The sequence below is a fragment of the Thalassophryne amazonica genome, chromosome 14 (genome assembly GCF_902500255.1).
Source record: "Thalassophryne amazonica chromosome 14, fThaAma1.1, whole genome shotgun sequence".
NCBI lineage: Eukaryota > Metazoa > Chordata > Actinopteri > Batrachoidiformes > Batrachoididae > Thalassophryne > Thalassophryne amazonica.
The window spans coordinates 97,800,742-97,827,147 of record NC_047116.1 but is presented as its reverse complement, the minus strand read 5'-3'; the positions used below and the strand labels follow the sequence as shown (position 1 = coordinate 97,827,147).

At 42.5% G+C, this 26,406-nt stretch overlaps 1 protein-coding gene and 1 long non-coding RNA gene across 2 annotated transcripts in view; both read right to left on the bottom strand.

Moving 5' to 3' along the window:
* dnajb11 (DnaJ heat shock protein family (Hsp40) member B11) overlaps window positions 1–26,406 on the bottom strand; it is a 441,748-nt gene that overhangs the window by 168,738 nt on the left and 246,604 nt on the right. The window lies entirely within an intron of this gene.
* On the bottom strand, window positions 1,580–24,874 carry LOC117524755. The gene is made up of 3 exons (XR_004564846.1): window positions 24,860–24,874; window positions 23,573–23,588; window positions 1,580–1,735 (listed from the first exon to the last, which is right to left on the bottom strand). It is a non-coding gene; the product is annotated as an uncharacterized LOC117524755 (long non-coding RNA).

Here is a 26,406-nt window from a genome sequence, read left to right as displayed (position 1 = left end):
CCAATGAAGGGAGGCCAACACGGGTGAGATATGCTCTCTCCTGCTAGTCCCCGTCAGTACTCTAGCTGCAGCATTCTGAACCAACTGAAGGCTTTTTAGGGAACTTTTAGGACAACCTGATAATAATGAATTACAATAGTCCAGCCTAGAGGAAACAAATGCATGAATTAGTTTTTCAGCATCACTCTGAGACAAGACCTTTCTGATTTTAGAGATATTGCGTAAATGCAAAAAGGCAGTCCTACATATTTGTTTAATATGCGCTTTGAATGACATATCCTGATCAAAAATAACTCCAAGATTTCTCACAGTATTACTAGAGATCAGGGAAATGCCATCCAGAGTAACGATCTGGTTAGACACCATGCTTCTAAGATTTGTGGGGCCAAGTACAATAACTTCAGTTTTATCTGAGTTTAAAAGCAGGAAATTAGAGGTCATCCATGTCTTTATGTCTGTAAGACAATCCTGCAGTTTAGCTAATTGGTGCGTATCCTCTGGCTTCATGGATAGATAAAGCTGGGTATCATCTGCGTAACAATGAAAATTTAAGCAATACCGTCTAATAATACTGCCCAAGGGAAGCATGTATAAAGTGAATAAAATTGGTCCTAGCACAGAACCTTGTGGAACTCCATAATTAACTTTAGTCTGTGAAGAAGATTCCCCATTTACATGAACAAACTGTAATCTATTAGACAAATATGATTCAAACCACCGCAGCGCAATGCCTTTAATACCTATGACATGCTCTAATCTCTGTAATAAAATTTTATGGTCAACAGTATCAAAAGCAGCACTGAGGTCCAACAGAACAAGCACAGAGATAAGTCCACTGTCCGAGGCCATAAGAAGATCATTTGTAACCTTCACTAATGCTGTTTCTGTACTATGATGAATTCTAAAACCTGACTGAAACTCTTCAAATAGACCATTCCTCTGCAGGTGATCAGTTAGCTGTTTTACGACTACCCTCTCAAGAATCTTTGAGAGAAAAGGAAGGTTGGAGATTGGCCTATAATTAGCTAAGATAGCTGGGTCAAGTGATGGCTTTTTAAGTAATGGTTTAATTACTGCCACCTTAAAGGCCTGTGGTACATAACCAACTAACAAAGATAGATTGATCATATTTAAGATTGAAGCAAGATAAGGTCCGGAGCACAGTCTCAGAACCCAAAATGAACTTTCATATTTTAGTTTCAAACAGGCATTGAATTGGTTCAGTTTATCAACTTTCCAAAGACTAGAATCGATGCTTGATGACTAAAACACTCCCATGCAACAAATTAATTGCTCACAGATACTTTTCCACAAAGACTTTGTAAATTCAAACTTGATCCTGCTGGAAATTTGAATTATCTTGTGGGGGGGTATAAAATGTTACTAGAACCTTCCAGAAACATTATGCCAAAATATATGTCCCTCCAAATTATATTCATGATAAAAAAGTGAACAATGAACTTGAGCAGAATGCATTTCTGCCAGACGCACTGTCTAAAATCTTATTTGAAAATATACTGTTTTTGACTGTATGTTTCATTTCAGACTGGCCCAGAACATTCCAATAAGCTGACTCAAGTCCTTTAAACCCACCCCCTCCTCGGTCACTTCAGGTGTGCACCAGGGCTTCGTCCTGGGGCCCCTCCTTTTCATCATCTACCTCCTTCCCCTTGGCAATATCTTCTGCAAATTTAACATTCACTTCCACTGCTATGCTGATGACAACCAGCTCTACCTTACCACTAACCCCTCATCCACTCTTCTGCCCATCTCACTCAATGATTGCATTTCTGAAATAAAAAACCTGGTTCACCTTAAACTTTCTTAAACTAAACAGTAGCAAAACTGAGGTTCTTGTCATTGGCACAAAATCCACCTTATCCAAAACTGACAATTTTTCTCTCATTATCAATAATTCCACTGTCTCACCATTCCCCCAGCTTAAGAGTCTGGGTGCAATCCTTGACAGCACACTATCCTTTTAATTCCACATCACTAACATTACTAGGTCTGTCTAGTTCCACCTACAAAACATCTATCACCTCCACGCTGCGGCCATCCTCATCCATAGACTTGTTACTTCCCATCTGGGTTATTGTAATTCTGTCCTCCTTGTGTCTCCCTCATAAATCCCTCCATAAGCTTCAACAAGTCCAGAATTCAGCTGCCCGCATCATAACTCAAACCCCCTCCATCCACCACATCGCTTCTGCCCTCCAACAGCTCCACTGGCTTCCGGTTCAGTTTTGTATTTAATTCAAAATCCTCCTGTTAACATTCCGGGCCATTCACAGCCTCCTATCTGTCCGGCCTCCTCCATATCCGCACTCCGCCCTGTTCCCTCAGATCTTATTCCTCCATCCACCTGTCTGTCCCCTTTGCCCGTCTCACGACCACGGGGAGCAGAGCGGCTGAATGCTCTGCTCTCCGTCTCTGGAATTCATCACCATCCCAACTCAGAAACATCGATTCACTCATTTCACATCACAACTCAAACCACATCTGTTTGTGACGGCTTGTTCTGCCACACCCAGGCTGGCATCTCCCCTGTGCCTTCTGGCAAACTAACTGAGATTTCACACCTTCTTTTTAAGAAATTGTTAGATATACAATGGGGCCAAAATGTATTTAGTCAGTCCTTGACTTTACAAGTTCTCCTACTTAGAAAGATGAGAGAGGTCTGTAATTTTCATCATCGGTACACTTCAACTATGAGAGACAAAATGAGAAAAAAAAAAAAATCCAGGAAATCACATTGTAGGATTTTTAAATAATCTATTTGTAAATTATGGTGGAAAATAAGTATTTGGTGACCCACAAACAAGCAAGATTTCTGGCTCTCACAGACCTGTAACTACTTCTTTAAGAAGCTCTTCTGTCCTCCACCTGTTACCTGTATTAATGGCACCTGCTGGAACTCGTTATAAAAGACACCTGTCCACAGCCTCAAACAGTCAGACTCCAAACTCAACCCAACCAAGTGTACCTATGATGAAAATTACAGACCTCGCACATCCTTCTAAGTAGACGAATTTGCACAATCAGGGACTGACTGTATATATACGAGTATATGTTTATTTCAATCAATCAATCAATCAATTTTTTTTATATAGCGCCAAATCACAACAAACAGTTGCCCCAAGGCGCTTTATATTGTAAGGCAAGGCCATACAATAATTATGTAAAACCCCAACGGTCAAAACGACCCCCTGTGAGCAAGCACTTGGCTACAGTGGGAAGGAAAAACTCCCTTTTAACAGGAAGAAACCTCCAGCAGAACCAGGCTCAGGGAGGGGCAGTCTTCTGCTGGGACTGGTTGGGGCTGAGGGAGAGAACCAGGAAAAAGACATGCTGTGGAGGGGAGCAGAGATCGATCACTAATGATTAAATGCAGAGTGGTGCATACAGAGCAAAAAGAAAAAGAAACAGTGCATCATGGGAACCCCCCAGCAGTCTACGTCTATAGCAGCATAACTAAGGGATGGTTCAGGGTCACCTGATCCAGCCCTAACTATAAGCTTTAGCAAAAAGGAAAGTTTTAAGCCTAATCTTAAAAGTAGAGAGGGTGTCTGTCTCCCTGATCTGAATTGGGAGCTGGTTCCACAGGAGAGGAGCCTGAAAGCTGAAGGCTCTGCCTCCCATTCTACTCTTACAAACCCTAGGAACTACAAGTAAGCCTGCAGTCTGAGAGCGAAGCGCTCTATTGGGGTAATATGGTACTACGAGGTCCCTAAGATAAGATGGGACCTGATTATTCAAAACCTTATAAGTAAGAAGAAGAATTTTAAATTCTATTCTAGAATTAACAGGAAGCCAATGAAGAGAGGCCAATATGGGTGAGATATGCTCTCTCCTTCTAGTCCCCGTCAGTACTCTAGCTGCAGCATTTTGAATTAACTGAAGGCTTTTTAGGGAACTTTTAGGACAACCTGATAATAATGAATTACAATAGTCCAGCCTAGAGGAAATAAATGCATGAATTTGAAATGGGACAATGCATATTAATGAACATAATTACATGTAAATATGCCGGATTGTAGCAGGATGCTAATTTCCATCCATAGTCCCAGTAACATAGAAACAGACTAAGAACACACAACATACCAAAATAAATTAATCATGACAGAAAAACAAAACAGAATATACGAGGTTTGTTAGAAAAGTATCCAACCTTATTATTTTTTTTTAAAAAGCATGTGGATTTGAATCACGTGTGATTGCGTCAGACAAGCTTGAACCGTCATGCGTATGGGTGAGTTTTTTCACGCCTGTCGGTTGCGTCATTCGCCTGTGAGCAGGCTTTAAGTGAGGTGTGGTCCACCCCTCTCGTCTATTTTTTAATGCGAATAAATGTCTGAACGATTTGGAGCTTTGCTGCATCAATTTTTTTTCCAGAAACTGTGAGAGACCTTCAGGTGGACACCGTTCGAAAAATTAATATGGCTTTCAGGGACGATTTTATGGGGATTAAACAGATTACGGGGTGTTACTGCTGCTTTAAGGACAGCCCTCAAATGCTGAGAGTGCGGTGCGCTCCCAGCCCCCATCGACAGGCTGGAACAACCAGATCATTTCCAACGTGAAGGCTTTGTTGATCCGGGACCTCGTCTGACTTTCACAAAAAGGCAGAAGATGTGGACATCAGCACTTTTTCCAGCACATTCCACTGTTACAGGAGTTTTTTTCATGGAAAGAAAAGCGGAGGGACACGCCACGGAGCCGTTCATTACGCGGGACAAAACCACCTCAGTGTTTGTCTCACAGGACGGCTTTCAGGTGGATTTCAGACGGATTCCGGTTGCTTTCCAGTCATGTGAATATCCGATTGTGATTGTGCATGAGCTGGACATGCCAGAACATGTCCCGTGAGGCTTCATCACGGCGTTGCTTTGCGCTGAGCGGCTGCACCGCAATGCGCGGAACTCCTCCGCACATCTGTCTTAATGTGCCGGAAAGTGCTGATGTCCACGTCTTTTCACAATTCCTGTGCTAGTCAGATGACATACGATGACATACCGGATCAAGACAGCGTCCAGTTTAAAAATGAACAGCACATTTCACTGTTACAGGAGTTTTTGTCATGGAAAGAGCCGCTCGGCGCAAAGCAACGCCGTGATGAAGCCTCACGGGACATGTTCTGGCATGTCCAGCTCATGCACAATCACAATCGGATATTCACACGACTGGAAAGCAACCGGAATCCGTCTGAAATCCACCTGAAAGCCATCCTGAGAGACCAACATGGAGGTGATTTTGTCCCGCGTAATGAACGGAGCCATGTCGCGTCCCTCTTTTTAATATGTTTTTTGAAGGACAAGTTTGAGTCCAGGATAACTTCAAGATATTTAAATTGAGATACCAGCTCCAACTCCTCCCCGTCAAAAAACACACTGGACCTTCTAATGTCAGTGGGACGTTTGCTAAACATCATAATACTGTTTTTTTTTGTATTCAACTGCAGGCAGGTGTCATTTAACCAGTGTTGTATATTGTGTAGCACATCCATCAGTTTTGAGATGATGCCCTTTACATTATTTCTGTGAGTAAAAATGACCACATCATCCGCATACATTTGTGCACTGAAATCGTTGCACACATTTGGTAAGTCATTTATGTACAGCGAGAACAGCAAAGGTCCAAGGATTGATCCTTGTGGGACACCGACTGGGTTGTTAAGAAGCAGAGATTTAAAACCATTTATGGTGACACATTGTACTCTTTTTGTTAAATAAGATTCAAACCACTGTATTGATTCAGATGAGAAATTGAAATATGTAAGTTTTTTTCAGAAGTATTTGATGTTCTACTGTGTCAAATGCCTTTCTAAGGTCTAGGAACACAGCACCCACATACGGGTTTTTATCCAGAAAACAGGCTGTAAAAGTGATGATGCTGGCCATTGTTTTGACTTTTCTATTTTCATTTTATTTCTGATTAGTTTCACTGTGAGTTCAAAGGCGTCATTTTAGAAAAGTTAAAGTAGCCTGAATTAAGTTTTTAAATTTGATGTCATTACACTTTTCTCACTGTGACGTTTTGATGTGTGTTTGTTGGTTTGTTTGTGTGTTTGTTTCTTTTTTCTGGATTTCTATTACAGAATGACCCCCCCCCAAAAAAAACAAACAAAAAAAAAAAACAAAAAAAACAATCTCAGGCTGTAATTAACCCGTGCAGGTGCAGTTCCAGGTCCAGGTAGACTGGTTCTCTGTTAGTGATCCGGTTCTGTTTTCTGAGCTGTCTCCATGGTAACATCAGCAGTATATCTCTTTTACTTGCCCATTAAACTTTCTCGACACGTGACGTTTGCCACTTTGGTCAACAGGTGGCGCCAAATCTCAACAGATCATGTGGTTTGTGTTGGTTCCCTTTGACCTCCAAATACAATCAGGCCTTTAAGGTGACCATCTTTACGTCATTGTCTTTCTCTCTGTGTATTGGCAGTATGTAGTTTAAATGTCAGTTACATGTTTTGTGTTTGCTGCAAAGTAACTCCAGGACCAGCTGATAGTGTTTGGACGTGCACGGTCACATGTGCACAGCCTTCAGACTGGATTTGAAGAGGATGTTCTCAGTTTGTGAGGTCACCTTCTCCTTGCACCTCTGACTGCATCCAGCTCCCTCTGTGTCACAACCTCCACTAACACACAGTGAAAATATTCAGAGAAGTACAAATGATGAGCGCAGTAACAAACAGGACGGCTGAAGACTCGAGTGCAGGTCGAGTCCACTTGTGCCAGACATTCTGTGAACACATCAGACCATTAAAACACGTCAAAGTTATTTTAAAAATTGGTCCAGTGAGACATCGGCTAATGCTCAGCCTCGGCTCGTGTGTCATACATCACACTGACAAAGTGAGGAACCTTGGGGTAATTTTTGATCCTATGTTGACCTTTGACCTCCACATTAGAAATATTACTAGGACTGCTTTCTTCCACCTGCGAAATATAGCGAAGATTTGTCCCATCCTGTCTATGGCTGATGCTGAGACCCTGATCCATGCATTCATCTCTTCTAGATTGGACTACTGCAATGTTCTATTTTCTGGTTTACTGCAGTCCAGCATTAGGGCTCTCCAATTGGTTCAAAATGCTGCTGCCAGACTTTTGACAGGAAGCAGAAAGTATAACCACATTACACCCATTTTGGCGTCTCTTCACTGGCTTCCTGTCCCAGTGAGATCAGATTTTAAGGTTCTCCTACTAACCTATAAAATTGTTCACGGACTGGCACCTCCCTACTTAGCTGACCTAATTGAACCCTACGTACCGGCCCGGGCAGGACTACTTTGTGTCCCTAGTGTGAATAAAAAGTCTGTGGGTCACAGAGCTTTCTCTTATTGTGCCCCTGTTCTGTGGAATGATCTCCCTGCGTCAATAAAACAGTCAGATTCTGTGGAGACTTTCAAGTCTGTAAGCCAGGTCCATGAACAGTTTGGGACTTGTGTAAAAATTGTCCATGTAAATGTGGTACCCAGTACCAAGTGAGATTGGCTGGATCAGGTTCATGACAACATCGTACAACAGCCTGTGCTCACTTGTGGTCACCGTCTTGCCAGTGTAAATGGTGAACTTGAGTGTGCAGCCATTACTTGAAACAGCCAACACAAAACGTTTCATGCCCCATTTTCTTGGCTTGTCCTTCAAATATCGAGTCATTCCAGTTTTTGCCTTCGTCGCCACCATCCTTTCATCCACTGCCAGCTCCCTCCTCGGGTGGTAATAAGCCTGGCAGGCACTGAGGATGTCATCATAAAGAGGCCTGACTTGAAACATCATTTTCTACATCCTCATCTGGATTACTCAGGTGGATGTTCCAGAATATTGATCTAAATCTGTCTCACATTACTTTCACTGGAAAGGGCACAGACAAAATATTATCTTGTTTCCAGTAGTCCTGGAGACTTAGCAGTGACACCAATGACATGTATATCAGAAGTCCAAAAAGTTTGTACAGATCTTCCATTTCATTGCCTGTCCAGCTGTATTTTTCCCTAATGCCTTGTTTTTTGCAGCAGTTTTACTGGTGTTGGTGCAAATTGTTCTAATTGTGTCAGTTGCAAAAAACAAAAGAAAAAGGTCTTTTGGTCTTTGGGTGGAAAGTGCATCAACCTGGACTCCTGGTGTTCTCTGAGGCTGAAATCTGCTTACTGCATCCTCCTCCATGTTCCAGCAGTCAGTGCTGGGGTGTGTCTATGGGGCATGTCTCTGCTGCATGTCTGAGCAGAGATCTGGATTTGGAAACAGAAGCGTGCACTCCGACCCTCTATTCAGATCTCCTTGTGCACGTTGGTGGATCCACCTGCTTTGGTTGCTCCTCCAGAACAGAAAAGGGATCATCTTTTTCAGCACCAGAATCCTCACTGTCTCTTTTAGACACTGACAATGTGCTTCGCGCTCCATCTTCCTTCAGTTCAAAAAATAACTGAAGTGCTTGCGCCACATTCATAAAATGTCTCATTTTAACAAAGAAACCCCAAACAACAACAAAACACTAACCACACACGCTTTCCACCAGTAATAAAGAGAAAATGCACACACAATCAGACCCACGTGGCATGGGTGGGCTGTGATCAAACACACGTGGGGTTAGTGAACACACGTGTTACGTCATGGGTTAGTGACTTCTGAATGGTGGAAAATTTCAGGAGCCAACCAATGAGGAAGGAGTCATATTTCTTCCCACTGCTGTTGCTGCTGCAGTAGAGAAGGAAATTATCCTTTTGACTGTGTGTGTACATGAAAACAAATGGCGTAAAAACACTCATAAGTGAAGTTATACTAGGCCTATTAACAAAATTTAAAAAGTGCTATAAAGGTTGAAGTCTCCACATTCAACATGCATTTAAAGGGAGCAGACTGAGTGCACCAGATTGAGTGTTATGTCCCCTTAATTAGGTCATGTGACTTTTTACACAAGGGCACATCGACTCCAGAGGGTTAACTCACTCATGGTAACAGCAACATAACATTTAACTAAAGTGATGAAACCAATTGAACTACAAAAACACAATAAATCAGTAACACTAACAACAACATTAAACTAACATGAACCACAATAACATTTAAAACCCAAAACCTCGAACTCCCATGGTGCATTGCAGTACAACATCCATTGATTACTTCTTCTTTGTCTTTTGGCTGTTCCCGTTTGGGGTCGCCACAGCAGATCAATCGTTTTCATCTCACCCTGTCCTCTATATCTTCCTCTGTCACACCAACCACCTGCATGTCCTCCTTCAACACATCCATAAACCTCCTCTTTGTCCTCCCTCTTCTCCTCCTGCCTGGTGGCTCCATCCTCAGCATCCTTCTCCCTATATACCCTGGGTCCCTCCTCTGCACATGTCCAAACCATCTCAATCGCGTCTCTCTGACTTTGTCTCCAAACCGTCCCACCTGAGCTGTCCCTCTGATATGTTCATTCCTAATCTTGTCCATTCTTGTTACTCCCAAAGAGAATCTCAACATTTTCAGCTCTGCCACCTCCAGCTCTGCCTCCTGTCTTTTTGTTAGTGCCACCGTCTCTAAACCATACAACATAGCTGGTCTCACTACTGTCTTGTAAACTTTCCCCTTCACTCTTGCTGATATTCTTTGGTCGCAAATCACTCCTGCCACCTTTCTCCACCCACTCCACCCTGCCTGCACTCTCTTCTTCACCTCTCTATCACACTCTCCATTACTTTGAACAGTTGACCCCAAATATTTAAACTCATCTACTTTCACCACTTCTACTCCTTGTAACTGCACTTTTCCACTGGGCTCCCTCCCATTCACACACATGTACTCAGTCTTGCTTCTACTGACTTTCATTCCCCTTCTCAACAAAGCATATCTCCACTTCTCCAGACTAGACTCAACTTGCTCTCTACTCTCACTACAGATCACAGTGTCATCTGCAAACATCATAGTCCATGGGGACTCCTGTCTGATCTCATCCGTCAACCTGCCCATAACCACTGCAAACAAGAAAGGACTCAGAGCTGATCCTTGGTGTAATCCCACCTCCACCTTGAATGAGTCTGTCATTCCGACTGCGCATCTTACCACTGTCACACTATTCTTGTACATGTCCTGCACTACCCTAACATACTTCTCTGCCACTCCAGACTTCCTCATACAATACCACAGCTCTTCTCTTGGCACCCTGTCATAAGCTTTTTCTAAGTCCACAAACACACAATGTATCTCTTTCTGGCCTTCTCTGTACTTCTCCAATAGTATTCTCAGAGCAAACATTGCATCTGTAGTGCTCTTTCTCGGCATGAAACCATATTGCTGCTCACAGATCTTCACCTGTTTTCTAAGCCTAGCTTCTACTACTCTTTCCCATAACTTCATGCTGTGGCTGATCAACTTTATGCCTCTGTAGTTACTGCAGCTCTGCACATCACCCTTGTTCTTGAAAATAGGAACAAGCACACTTCGTCTCCACTCCTCAGGCATCCTCTCACTTTCCAAGATTTTATTAAACAATCTGGTTAGAAACTCTACTGCCATCTCTCCTAGACATTTCCATGCCTCCATTGGAATGTCATCTGAACCAACTGCCTTTCCATTCTTCATCCTCTTCATAGCAGCCCGCACTTCTTCCTTACTGATCTCTTGTACTTCCTGATTTACTCTCACCACATCATCCAGCCTCTTCTCTCGCTCATTTTCTTTATTCATCAGCTCTTCAAAATATTCCCTCCACCTTCTCAGCACACACTCCTCACTTGTCAGCACATTACCATGTGCATCTTTTACCACCCTAACCTGCTGCACATCCTTTCCAGCTCTGCCCCTTTGTCTGGCCAATCGGTACAAGTCCTTTTCTCCTTCCTTACTATTCAACTTCTTGTACAGCTCGCAATATGCCTTTTCCTTTGCTTTTGCCACTTCTCTTCTCGCCTTACGCCGCATCTCCTTGTACTCCCGTCTACTTTCTTCATCTCTACGATTATCCTTTAAACTTTTTCGACAACCTCTTTCTTCTTATGCTTTCCTGGACCTCTTCATTCCACCACCAAGTCTCCTTGTCTTCCTTCCACTGTCCAGATGTCATACCCAGTACTGCCCTAGCTGTCTCCCTCACCACATCTGCAGTACTTTTCCAGTTGTCCAAAATTGCTTCCCCTCCAACCAGTGCTTCTCTCACCTGCTCGCTAAATTTCACACAACAGTCTTCCTCCTTCAGCTTCCACCATCTGATCCTTTGTTGAGCTCTCACTCTCTTCTTCTTTACCTCTAAAGTCATCCTACAACCAACCATCCTATGCTGTCTAGTGACACGCTCTCCTGCTACCACCTTACAGTCTGTGATTTCTTTTAGCTTGCATCTCCTATAAAGAATGTAGTCCACCTGTGTGCACCTTCCTCCACTCTTATATGTTACCCTGTGCTCCTCCCTTTTCTTAAAGTAGGTATTCACCACAGCCATTTCCATCCTTTTTGCAAAATCAACTACCATCTGTCCTTCCTCATTCCTATCCTTGATACCATATCTACCCATTACTTCCTCATCACCTCTGTTCCCTTCACCAACATGCCCATTGAAGTCTGCTCCTATCACCACTCTTTCATGCTTGGGCACACTCTCCACCACCTCATCTAACACACTCCAGAAATCTTCTTTCTCCTTCATCTCACAACCTACCTGTGGGGCATATGCACTGATGATATTCATCAACACCCCTTCAATTTCCAACTTCACACTCATCACCCTGTCAGACACTCGCTTAACCTCCAACACACGTTTAACATACTCTTCCTTTAAAATTACCCCAACACCATTTCTCTTCCTGTCCTCACCATGGTACAACAACTTGTACCCACCGCCGATGCTCCTGCTTTTACTTCCCTTCCACTTGGTCTCTTGCACACACAATATGTCTACCTTTCTCCTCTCCATCATATCAGCCAGCTCTCTCCCTTTACCAGTCATAATACCAACATTCAAAGTCCCCACTCTCATTTCCACCCTTCTAGTTTTCTTGTTCTCCCGCTGTTTGTGGAAATGTTCTCCTCCTCTTCGTCGTCGTCTTCGCCCAGCAGTAGCCCAGTTTCCACCAGCACCCTGTTGGGCAACAGTACCAGTGGCGGACGTTGTTAACCCGGGCCGCGACCGATCCGGTATGGAAATTCGATTCTTAGTCTGCATAGTTGGGTTGGCTTGTTTTACACCTGATGCAACCCTCCTCATTTATCCGGGCTTGTGACCGGCACTCAGAATGTACTCGCTGCACACCCCATGTGGCTGAGTTCAAAATCCATTGATTACTAGTGAGATAAAATCCTTAATTTCTCAAAAGGTATTAGTCCTATCAACTTTCTGTTTTCGCAGCATTCATCACTGACCCAAAATACTCAAATCAGTAAAACCAGCATAACAAGCGTCAAATGTCAGCTCTCCCTGTTTTCTCCGTGATCAAAGCCATACACACGCACGCACACACAGAGGCCACTTGGCTATTATAATGTTATCATTGATGTCCTTTCACCTGCTCCCATATATATATATACACTCAACAAAAATATAAACGCAACACTTTTGGTTTTGCTCCCATTTTGTATGAGATGAACTCAAAGATCTAAAACTTTTTCCACATACACAATATCACCATTTCCCTCAAATATTGTTCACAAACCAGTCTAAATCTGTGATAGTGAGCACTTCTCCTTTGCTGAGATAATCCATCCCACCTCACAGGTGTGCCATATCAAGATGCTGATTAGACACCATGATTAGTGCACAGGTGTGCCTTAGACTGCCCACAATAAAAGGCCACTCTGAAAGGTGCAGTTTTGTTTTATTGGGGGGGGATACCAGTCAGTATCTGGTGTGACCACCATTTGCCTCATGCAGTGCAACACATCTCCTTCGCATCATCCGTGAAGAGAACACCTCTCCAATGTGCCAAATGCCAGCGAATGTGAGCATTTGCCCACTCAAGTCGGTTACGACGACGAACTGGAGACAGGTCGAGACCTCGATGAGGACGACGAGCATGCAGATGAGCTTCCCTGAGACGATTTCTGACAGTTTGTGCAGAAATTCTTTGGTTATGCAAACCGATTGTTTCAGCAGCTGTCCGAGTGGCTGGTCTCAGACGATCTTGGAGGTGAACATGCTGGATGTGGAGGTCCTGGGCTGGTGTGGTTGCACGTGGTCTGCGGTTGTGAGGCTGGTTGGATGTACTGCCAAATTCTCTGAAACGCCTTTGGAGACGGCTTATGGTAGAGAAATGAACATTCAATACACGAGCAACAGCTCTGGTTGACATTCCTGCTGTCAGCATGCCAATTGCACGCTCCCTCAAATCTTGCGACATCTGTGGCATTGTGCTGTGTGATAAAACTGCACCTTTCAGAGTGGCCTTTTATTGTGGACAGTCTAAGGCACACCTGTGCACTAATCATGGTGTCTAATCAGCATCTTGATATGGCACACCTGTGAGGTGGGATGGATTATCTCAGCAAAGGAGAAGTGCTCACTATCACAGATTTACACTGGTTTGTGAACAATATTTGAGGGAAATGGTGATATTGTGTATGTGGAAAAAGTTTTAGATCTTTGAGTTCATCTCATACAAAATGGGAGCAAAACCAAAAGTGTTGCGTTTATATTTTTGTTGAGTATATATATATATTTGACAGTACTCAAAGGTACTTTGTTATTTCAAACCCACATCAATAACGTCACCCGGTCTGCATACTTCCATCTTAAAAACATCAACCATCTCCGTCCCACCCTCACTTCTGTCAGCACTGCCATCCTGGTCCACTCTCTGGTCACCTCCATGGTTTCAACTCTCTTCTCTTTGGTCTCCCCCAAAAGTTCCTCCAAAAACTCCAGCTGGTTCAGAATGCAGCAGCCCAGATCATCACAAGAACATCATTTATTCACCACATCATCCCTGTTCTTCAGCAGCTTCACTGGCTTCTAATCACTCAAGGTATTGATGACAAAACCATCCTCCTAACTTCCATATCTCACTGAATGTCACATCAACACACCCAGCCGTACTCTCAGATCATCCTCCTCCCTCAGCCTCACCATTCCTGCTGTCCACATGACTACTCTGGGGTCCAGAGCTTTTAGCCGCTCTGCCCCCTACCTCTGGAACTCCCTCCCACCTGACATCCATAACATTGATTCTCTGGCCATTTCAAAAAATCCTATTCCCATTCATCTCACTGCTTAACTTGTATTCTGTTTTTAAATGGTTACGTAATTTATTTTTAGCTGTTAAATGTCCTCCTTTTAAGGTTTTGTTACTAAATTGTATATTATGTTTTAAATTTGGTTATTGCTGTATTGCAATGGTGTCCTTGAGTTTATTGTTTATTTATTTGGGTCCCATTAGCTGCAGCAGAGCTGCAGCTACTCTTCCTGGGGTCCACACAAGTCAACAAACACAATATACAATAATCAAAAATGCAATCAAAAATATAAAAAATAAGAAACAAACAAAAAAACAAAAAACAAAAACAATCAAATTCGAATCACATTAATCACACATCTCATCAGTCTATATATACAAAAAAGACTTGCTCACTATATCAACAGAGGTCATTTTTTTGATCATATTTCTTAAATATGATCAATCTATCTTTGTTAGTTGGCTATGTACCACAGGCTTTTAAGGTGGCAGTAATTAAACCATTACTTAAAAAGCCATCACTTGACCCAGCTATCTTAGCTAATTATAGGCCAATCTCCAACCTTCCTTTTCTCTCAAAAATTCTTGAAAGGGTAGTTGTAAAACAGCTAACTGATCATCTGCAGAGGAATGGTCTATTTGAAGAGTTTCAGTCAGGTTTTAGAATTCATCATAGTACAGAAACAGCATTAGTGAAGGTTACAAATGATCTTCTTATGGCCTCGGACAGTGGACTCATCTCTGTGCTTGTTCTGTTAGACCTCAGTGCTGCTTTTGATACTGTTGACCATAAAATTCTATTACAGAGATTAGAGCATGCCATAGGTATTAAAGGCACTGTGCTGCGGTGGTTTGAATCATATTTATCTAATAGATTACAATTTGTTCATGTAAATGGGGAATCTTCTTCACAGACTAAAGTTAATTATGGAGTTCCACAAGGTTCTGTGCTAGGACCAATTTTATTTACTTTATACATGCTTCCCTTAGGCAGTATTATTAGACGGTATTGCTTAAATTTTCATTGTTACGCAGATGATACCCAGCTTTATCTATCCATGAAGCCAGAGGACACACACCAATTAGCTAAACTGCAGGATTGTCTTACAGACATAAAGACATGGATGACCTCTAATTTCCTGCTTTTAAACTCAGATAAAACTGAAGTTATTGTACTTGGCCCCACAAATCTTAGAAACATGGTGTCTAACCAGATCCTTACTCTGGATGGCATTACCCTGACCTCTAGTAATACTGTGAGAAATCTTGGAGTCATTTTTGATCAGGATATGTCATTCAAAGCGCATATTAAACAAATATGTAGGACTGCTTTTTTGCATTTACGCAATATCTCTAAAATCAGAAAGGTCTTGTCTCAGAGTGATGCTGAAAAACTAATTCATGCATTTATTTCCTCTAGGCTGGACTATTGTAATTCATTATTATCAGGTTGTCCTAAAAGTTCCCTAAAAAGCCTTCAGTTAATTCAAAATGCTGCAGCTAGAGTACTGACGGGGACTAGAAGGAGAGAGCATATCTCACCCATATTGGCCTCTCTTCATTGGCTTCCTGTTAATTCTAGAATAGAATTTAAAATTCTTCTTCTTACTTATAAGGTTTTGAATAATCAGGTCCCATCTTATCTTAGGGACCTCGTAGTACCATATCACCCCAATAGAGCGCTTCGCTCTCAGACTGCAGGCTTACTTGTAGTTCCTAGGGTTTGTAAGAGTAGAATGGGAGGCAGAGCTTTCAGCTTTCAGGCTCCTCTCCTGTGGAACCAGCTCCCAATTCAGATCAGGGAGACAGACACCCTCTCTACTTTTAAGATTAGGCTTAAAACTTTCCTTTTTGCTAAAGCTTATAGTTAGGGCTGGATCAGGTGACCCTGAACCATCCCTTAGTTATGCTGCTATAGACGTAGACTGCTGGGGGGTTCCCATGATGCACTGTTTCTTTCTCTTTTTGCTCTGTATGCACCACTCTGCATTTAATCATTAGTGATCGATCTCTGCTCCCCTCCACAGCATGTCTTTTTCTTGGTTCTCTCCCTCAGCCCCAACCAGTCCCAGCAGAAGACTGCCCCTCCCTGAGCCTGGTTCTGCTGGAGGTTTCTTCCTGTTAAAAGGGAGTTTTTCCTTCCCACTGTAGCCAAGTGCTTGCTCACAGGGGGTCGTTTTGACCGTTGGGGTTTTACATAATTATTGTATGGCCTTGCCTTACAATATAAAGCGCCTTGGGGCAACTGTTTGTTGTGATTTGGCGCTATATAAAAAAAATTGATTGATTGATTGATTTAAGAAGTTCCTTAAAAGACCATTCATTTGAAGTGAGTTTAATGCATTCTGGTAATAAATTCCATTCCTTCATACCACTAAATATGAGCATGTTCTTTATGGCATTAGTCCTGGCTGCAAAAAGTTTCCCACCACAGCATGTCTGGTTATGTATCTATGATTTTCTGAACTGAAAGAGAAACTGCTAAACAAAATACACGGTAACTTAGTGACAATAATCTTTCTGGTGAAAATGATGAGTGAATATAAACGTCTGCTATACGAGCAGCTTTATTTTGAATAATCTGTAATTTATTTATCATTCCTCCGAAGGCATTTGACCATTCTGCTGGGTAATAATCCAGGTATACTACTAATAATCCTTTAATAGCATAATTCAAAGTTGTACAACTTAAAAACCTTGCATGTCTTCTCATAATCAATAAACCCCTGCCCATTATTACAAAAATATTATTTATATGTTTTTTCCATGATAATTTTGAGTCTACCATTACACCCAGTAGCTTAGTCTTAGTAATGTACTTGATTTATTCTCATATTATTAATTTTAATGTTTAATATGGGGTTTTTCAGACTTTCCAGACTTAAGACACACTTATTTTCACTTTCATATGGCTAGCATACTGGCATAGTATAGTTCTAAACTTTTTACTTTTTTTAATTCATTTTGACTAATAAACGGAGCAGACCATGGCTTCAACTTTATCTAAATTATGGGTATTTTAGTGAAACGTAGGGCTAGTGGCCGGCGATCACATTAGTATTTCTTCTTGTTGCTTAATGCTGACATATTACACTGTATTTGTTGTCTTTCTAATGCTTGATTCTGCTTTTTTTTTTCTTTTCTCTCTGTTTGAGGTGCAGCTCCATCCAGAGATGGGTATGGTATCTGTTCCGGAAACTGTCATATATATATATATATATATATATATATATATATATATATATATATATATATATATATATATATATATATATATATATATATATATAGTGCCTTACTGTCAGACCAGGTGCACAGGGGGCTGAGCAGGTGAGGAATCAAGGCCTCCTAGCAACAAGCAAGGAGGATAGAGCAACAGTGGCAGCCTCAGCAGGCACCACAGTACACATGCAACAACAACAACAACTTGCGCATTGGACTGATGTCATTTGCGCAGGTGCAGAAAGAAACCAAACAAAACACAAAAATTCCTGTATATTGGTGTTGTAAATTGTGTCTGTAGCATGGCCCAACAGAGGGTCACCCCTTTGAGTCTGGTCTGCTTGAGGTTTCTTCCTCAAATCATCAGAGAGAGTTTTTCCTTACCACTGTCACCTGTGTGGTTGCTCTAGGACAGTGGTGGGCACAGATAACCAAAAAATTAACTTCGATAACAGATAATCAGATAACTGAAAAGTTATCTTTGATAAAGATAAAATGATAAACCACCCAAAAAATTGTATCAGACGTTACAGATAATAGATAAATATACAGCATTGTCTCAGGAATACCTGCAACTACTAACGTGCTGATTTTGAGCTTTAACACCGGGATCGCTTCTGGAAGCATCAAAAGCAACAACAGACCCAAACAACAAATCAGCACGTCCGTCTTTCAGGGTCCTACTCCCTACTGGAAGCTCCAGCAACTGAGAAGAGCCAGAAAGCTCAACTCTAACCAATCACAGCGCTGCCGTCAGGCCGAGGTCTTGGAAAATAAAGCCCCCCTCAGTTATGGCTTGGTGTATAAATAAAATGAATACTAATAGAATAACTCCATTAATGTCAATTCTATCATTTGTGCAAAGTTAAAATATAACATATATCTTTTAATGTTGAATAATGCACTAATTCTGAAGTTTTGTAACAAACACACAGACAGATGGCATTCTGGGTAAAATGTGCCTCCACTACACTGATTGGTTGATTAATTCTATGTAAACCAACACGTTAATGTGAGGTGTGTCGTGTGTTGGTGTTTACAGATAAATGTGCTTTTGTAAAATATGCCATTTTTTATTTGTAAAAAAAAAAAGGCATTTTCAAAAAAAAAAAAAAAAGCCAAGTTGTAATTAGATAACCATCTGATATAACCGGTGTCAAAATAAATAGAACACTGCCATGATCTACTGGTGCCAGTGCAAGTTTTGCCCCTTTTTCAGCTGATTTTTCATTCGTGTGAGATTTTTTGGATCACACCGAGTTTCAGGTTAATTGCGCATCCTGCATCGTTTAGTATACATGGAGTAACGAGCTGCGTTTAACATCTCACTACCACCTCCTGATCGCTGATCGTATGGTCAGATAAAAATCAAACCTGTCTGATATTCCATTGTGAGGGCATCCCACTGCTGAAGCGCTACAAATCAAATCAAATCAAATCAATTTTATTTATATAGCGCCAAATCACAACAACAGTTGCCCCAAGGCGCTTTATATTGTAAGGCAAAAGCCATACAATAATTACAGAAAAACCTCAACAGTCAAAACGACCCCCTATGAGCAAGCACTTGGCGACAGTGGGAAGGAAAAACTCCCTTTTAACAGGAAGAAACCTCCAGCAGAACCTGGCTCAGGGTTAGGGTTAGGGTTAGGGTTAGGGTTAGGGGTTAGGGTTAGGGTTAGGGTTAGGGTTAGGGTTAGGGTCTTCTGCTGGGACTGGTTGGGGCTGAGGGGAGAGAATCAGGAAAAAGACATGCTGTGGAGGGGAGCAGAGATCAATCACTAATGATTAAATGCAGAGTGGTGCATACAGAGAAAAGAGAAATAAAAAGAGAAATAAACACTCAGTGCATCATGGGAACCCCCCAGCGTACAAGCGTCCAACCTCTTGCACTGTGCCTGTGCAAACACCGCAGAGCTGTCTTGTAATGGGTTTTTTTGTTTGTTTTGTTTTGTTTTTTTAAAAACTTTGATGTCTCTCATCGAGAGTTTTTGTAAATTAAGTTTGAAAAAACAAAGCTCAGTGTCTGAGCACTGCCATGAACACTACTGGCCAGTAGATGGCACTAGAGACCTTGAAAACTTGCCAAAACAAAATTCCAGATAATCTGTGTTGCTACTTGCTATGTTTAAGATGCGTGGAATTTAATAAAAGCAAACACAAAAACAACATCTATAAACCCAGAGAATATATTCATGAGAGTTTTAGGCACTAGAGTTTAATGCAGTTGTCCTGATCAGAGTGTCTTAAATGCATTCTTCTGTCGTGAATGTACTGAGATTACCGTACTGAGATTACCCTATCCTACCCATAATGCACTGCTGGGCACAGCATGGCCACACTAAAACCTTAAAAATTAGTGCATTACATTAAAACTAAAACATATATATGATATTTTCACTTTATAAAACTTCAGAAATGACCTTAATTTAAATAACTTGTCCAAAATAAGTTTGGTTAAAATTTGAACCATAAGTTAAAAATGTATGCCTCTGGATGACTTGGGTGATATGGGCCACAGATCAGTATGGGTTTAAAAGAAATGTTTTATTTTTTAAGTGACCAGTTCTCCTTTGCCTGCAGAGGATAGAGTGGTTTCTTATAGAAACAGCTCTCCACTGTTTGCAGAAGGTAGAACTGCATGTGTGTTTACCTTTGTTTACCATGTTAACTTATCGGAAGATAATTAGTCCAATAATGGTTTTCAAAATTATCTGAAAAGATAATCCGATATAGTTATTGGATTATCGGAAGTGCGCCCACCACTGCTCCAGGAGTTGGTAAGGGTAGACCTTACTTGTGTGAAGCGCCTTGAGGCATCTTTGTTGTGATATGGCGCAAAATAAACAGGATGCTCACTAATTGTTTAAGCTTTGTAGGTGGAATTCTTTCCCATTCTTGCTTGATGTACGACTTCAGTTGTTCAACAGTCCGGAGTCTCTGTTGTCGTATTTTGCGCTTCATAATGCGCCACACATTTTCAATGGGTGACAGGTCTGGACTGCAGGCAGGCCAGTCTAGTACCTGCACTCTTTTACTATGACGCCAAACTGTTGAAACACGTGCAGAATGTGGCTTGGCATTGTCTTGCTGAAATAAGCAGGGACGTCCCTCAAAAAGACATTGCTTGGATGGCAGCATGTGTTGCTCCAAAACCTGGATGTACCTTTCAGCATTGATGGTGCCATCACAGATGTGTAAGTTGTCCATGCCATGGGCACTAACACACCCCCATACCATCACAGATGTGTAAGTTGTCCATGCCATGGGCACTAACACACCCCCATACCATCACAGATGCTGACTTTTGAACTTTGTGCTGGTAACAATCTGGATGGTCTTTTTCCTCTTTTGTCCAGAGGACACAACGTCCATGATTTCCGAAAACAATTTGAAATGTGGACTCATCAGACCACAGCACACTTTTTCACTTTGTGTCTGTCCATTTCAAATGAGCTCGGGCCCAGAGAAGGCGGCGGCGTTTCTGGATGTTGTTGATCTATGGCTTTCACTTTGCATGGTAGAGTTTTAAGTTCCACTTGTAGATGTAGCGACAAACTGTGTTAACTGACAATGCTTTTCTGAAGTGTTCCTGAGCCCACGTGGTAAGATCCTTTACACAATGATGTCGGTTTTTAATGCAGTGCCACCTGAGGGATCAAAGGTCACGGGCATTCAATGTTGGTTTTCAGCCTTGCTGCTTACGTGTAAAAAGTTCTCCAGATTCTCTGAATCTTCTGATTATATTATGGACTGTAGATGATGGAATCCCTAAATTCCTTGCAATTGGACGTTGAGAGGTATTGATTTTAAACTGTTGGACTATTTTTTTCACACAGTTGTTCACAAAGTGGTGATCCTCGGCTCATCTTTGCTTGTGAACGCCTGAGCCTTTTGGGGATGCTCCTTTTATAGTCACTCATGACTCTCACAATTACTGTCCTCAGTTCCCAAACTCTTATTGAGTGTTGTTAGAAGGAAAGGTGATGTAACACAGTGGTAAACATACCACTGTCCCAGCTTTTTTGAAACGTGTTGCAGGCATCCATTTCAAAATGAGCAACTATTTACACAGAAACAATAAAATTTATCAGTTTGAACATTAAATATCTTGTCTTTGTGGTGTATTCAATTGAAGACAGGTTGAAGAGGATTTTCAAATCATTGTATTCTGTTTTTATTTACATTTTACACAATGTCCCAACTTCATTGGAATTGGGGTTGTATATCACTCATCACTCACTCATCTTCAACCACTTATCAATCACTTATCCTAGGCCATATTGACCACCTCTGACTGGGGGATCACGAAGCGTTCCCAGGCCAGTGTGGAGATATAATCTCTCCACCTAGTCCTGGGTCTTCCCCGGGGTCTCCTCCCAGATGGATGTACCGGGAACACCTCCCAAGGAATGCGCCCAGGAGGCATCATTACCAGATGCCTGAACCACCTCAGCTGGCTCCTTTCAACATGAAGGAGCAGCTGCTCTACTCTGAAGTCCTCACGGATGACTGAACTTCTCACCTTATCTCTAAGGGAGACACCAGCCACCCTCCTGAGGAAGTCCAGTTCGGCCGCTTGTACCCGCAATCTAGTTCTTTCGGTCATGACCCAACCCTCATGACCATAGGTGAGAGTTGTAATGCTGCATTTACACATAACGACAACAAGTCACGAATGCCACGAAGTACACATTCTTGGCCACTGATCACGAATGTGATGATTCGGGGCAGAGGCGTCAGTTGTCCTCAGGAACTGCTGCAACCTGTTACCACACGTTACGATTAATGGCACATGTTGCCGGAGAATTATCAGGAACCATTACGCACGGTCAAGAATAGTGTTCCGCGTTGTTACGTGCTATCGCGTGCTATTGCGCATAACAGCGCATCGTTAAGTTCTGTCACGTTGTGAACGAGGTGAATTGTCTCCACACACACACCCATATTCATCCAACCGAATTCAGATCGCTCCAGTTTTTCAGAAGAACTTTGTGACTGCATGCGTAGTTGGGCTCTGTGCCGTGGAGTGGTGCAGAGAGGAGGAGGAGGACAGAGCCAGATGTGTGGCTTCATGCAGCTCTTGTCTCATGCATTTTCCCAAACATCAGGCACATGCAGCAGGTGGAACACCTGCAGGAGCTCGCTGAAGAGCACTGAAATTTGACTTTTAGCCGACTTGGTGTCAGCAATCAAACTGAATGTTGTGCAGCAGGGTTGCAGCTGGACTGGAGGAGGTGCAGAGATGTCTGGCTGCACGTGAGTCTCCTCTCGCTCCTCTGGTTCCTTTGGTTGCTCAGACTCCTTCTCCCGCTCATCGGTTACAACAGCAGGTGGAACACCTGCAGGAGCATCCTGACGAGCTTCAGCAGGAACTGTGGACCGAGATTTGGAGCCGAGTTTAATTGTGCGCACGTGACAGAAAACTGATCCGTCGTGGCGCACAGTGAAATGTGACGCCGCGTTACAAGTCGTGTCAAAACTTGACAGTTTCCGTGTCACTTCGTAATAACGCGTGCCAGTTTGGGCTCCAAGAACCATCACAGGAACCACTACGAACATTGTCACGTTCTATTAAGGATCAATACTCATCAAGACGGATCAATACGCTCAGTTGCGACCTCCACGACGTGAGACGAAATGAGGGTGGTGTGTGACATTCGTGGAAGATTTTTTGACAGACAAAAACATGCTCCACGAATATCAAGAATATCACACACCAAAACGCACTATTAAGAAACCTGTTCAGATGCGTTAAGTCACATTAAGAATGTCAGGAATGACAGAAAAATGACATTCGTAATGCATCTTGCTTATGTGTAAACGCACCTTAACGAAGACTGACCAGTAGATCAAAAGCTTCACCTTTTGGCTCAGCTCCCTTTTTGTCACAACAGCACGGTAGAGCGAAGGCATTACCACCCCTGCTGCGTGGATTATCCAGCCAATCTCATGCTCCATTGTCCCCTCACTCAGGAACAAGACCCCGAGGTACTTGAACTCCTTCCACATTCCCTACTCGGAGTAGGCAATCCATCGGTTTCCTGCTAAGAGCCATGGCCTCAGATTTACAGGTGTTGATCTTCATCCCAGCTGCTTCACACTCTGCTATGAACCGATCCAGTGAGTGTTGGAGGTCACAGGCTGATGAAGCCAACAGGTTCACATCATCTGCAAAAAGCAGTGATCAGACCCTGAGCCCACCAAACCGGAAACCCTCCTCCCCCCAACTACGCCTCAATATCCTGTCCATGAATATCACAAACAGGATTGGTGACAAGGTGCAGCCCTGGTGGAGGCCAAGCTCCACCGGAAACGAGTCTGACTTACTGCAGAGCACCTGAACACAGCTCTCGCTTTGTGAGTACAGAGATTGAATGGCCCTGAGAAAGGACCCCCTCACTCCGTACTCCCACAGCACCGCCCACAGTATCTCCCAGGGTACCCGATCATACGCTTTCTCCAAGTCCAAAAAACACATGTAGACTGGATAGGCATACTCCCAGGCACCCTCCAGGATCCTTGTGAGAGTGAAGAGCTGGTTGGTTGTTCCATGACCAGGACAGAACCCGCATTTCCAGCACCATGGAGTAGACTTTACCAGGGAGGCTGAGTAGTGTGATGCCCCTGTAATTGGCACACACTCTCTGGTCCCCCTTTTTAAATATGGGGACCACCACCCCAGTTTTCCACTCTCTACGCACTGTCCCAGATGCAATGTTGAAGTGACATCTCATCCAAGACAGTCCCTCCACACCCAGAGCCTTCAGCATTTCTGGACAGATCTCATGAACCCCCGGGACTTTGCCACTGTGGAGTTGTTTGACTACCTCAGTAGCGGAGTTAGGGGAGGTGATAGTCTAGTGGTTAAAGCGTTGGGCTTGAGACCAGAGGATCTTCGGGTCAAATCCCAGCATGACCAGAAAATCATTCAGGGACCTTGGGCAAGGTCCTTAATATACTGTGAAGCAAATACGTATGTGAACACCCTGCGATTTTGCAAGTTCTCCCACTTAGAAATCATGGAGGGGTCTGAAATTTTCATCTTAGGTGCATGTCCACTGTGAGAGACATAATCTAAAAAAAAAAAAAAAAAATCCGGAAATCATAATGTATGATTTTTTAATAATTTATTTGTATGCTACTGCTGCAAATAAGTATTTCAACACCTACCAACCAGCAAGAATTCTGTCTCTCACAGACCTGTTAATTTTTCTTTAAGAAGCCCTCTTATTCTGCACTCTTTACCTGTATTAATTGCACCTGTTTGAACTTGTTACCTGTATAAAAGACACCTGTTCACACACTCAGTCAATCACACTCCATCCTGTCCACCATAGCCAAGACCAAAGAGCTGTCTAAGGACACCAGGGACAAAACTGTAGACCTGCACAAGGCTGGGATGGACTACAGGACAACAGACAAGCAGCTTGGTAGAAGACAACAACTGTTATGATTATTTATTAGAAAGTGGAAGAAACACAAGATGACTGTCAATCTCCCTCGGTCTGGGATTCCATGCAAGATCTCACTTTGTGGGGTAAGGATGATTCTGAGAAAGATCAGAACTACACAGGAGGACCTGGTCAATGACCTGAAGAGAGCTGGGACCACAGTCACAAAGATTACATTAGTAACACATGATACTGTCATGGTTTAAAATCCTGCAGGGCAGCGAGGTCCCCCTGCTCAAGCCAGCACATGTCCAGGCCTGTTTGAAGTTCACCAGTGACCATCTGGATCATCCAGGCACGGGAGAAGGTCATGTGGTCAGATGAGACCAGAATAGAGCTTTTTGGAATCAACTCCACTTACCATGTTTAGAGGATGAGAACAACCCCAAGAAAACCATCCGCAACTGTGAAGCACGGGGGTGGAAACATCATACTCTGGGGGTGCTCTTCTACAAAGGGGACAGGACGACTGCACTGTATTGAAGGGTGGATGGGGTCATGTATTGCGAGATTTTGGCAAACAACCTCCTTCCCTCAGTAAGAGCATTGAAGATGGGTCATGGCTGGGTCTTCAACATGACAATGACCCCAAACACACAGCCAGGGCAACTAAGGAGGGGCTCCATAAGAAGCATTTCAAGGTCCTGGAGTGGCCTGGCCAGTCTCCAGACCTGAACTCCATAGAAAATCTTTGGAGGGAGCTGAAACTCCAAACCTGAAAGATTTGGAGAAGATCTGTATGGAGGAGTGGACCAAAATCCCTGCTGCAGTGTGCAAACCTGGTGAAAAACTACAGGAAACGTTTGACCTCTGTAATTGCAAACAAAGGCTACTGTACCAAATATTAACATTGATTTTCACAGGTGTTCAAATACTTATTTGCAGCAGTAACATACAAATAAATTATTAAAAAAATCATACATTGTGAATTCCGGATATATATTTTTAGATTATGTCTCTCACAGTGGACATGCACCTAAGATGAAAATTTCAGACCCCTCCATGATTTCTAAGTGGGAGAACTTCAAAACCGCAGGGTGTTCAAATACTTATTTTCCTCACTGTATATATATATACTGTATATACAGTGAGGAAAATAAGTGTGTAGTTCTGAGCTTTCTCAGAATCATCCTTACCCCACAAAGTGAGATCTTGCATGGAATCCCAGATCAAACACTTATTCCCCCCCCCCCCCCCCCCTCTCTCTCTCTCTCTCTCTCTCTCTCTCTCTCTCTCTCTCTCTCTCTCTCTCTCTCTCTCTCTCTCTCTCTCTCTATATATATATATATATATATAGTGGTGGGCACTGTTCCGATAATCCAATAACCGATAATTATCGACGATAATGTTTTCATTATTGAATTATCTTTTTAGATAACTTTCAAAACCATTATTGGACTAATTATCTTGCGATAAATTTTTGTCTGATAATTTTTAGACTGATAATGTGGTAAATAAAGCTGAACAGCTACAAACATTTAGAAAATTTAAAATCAGTTGAGCACCTACCTACCTGTTAAATGTTTTGTAGCAGATGTGTAGTTCTATCCTCTGCAAAACAGAGGAGCTGCTTCAAGAAGAAAC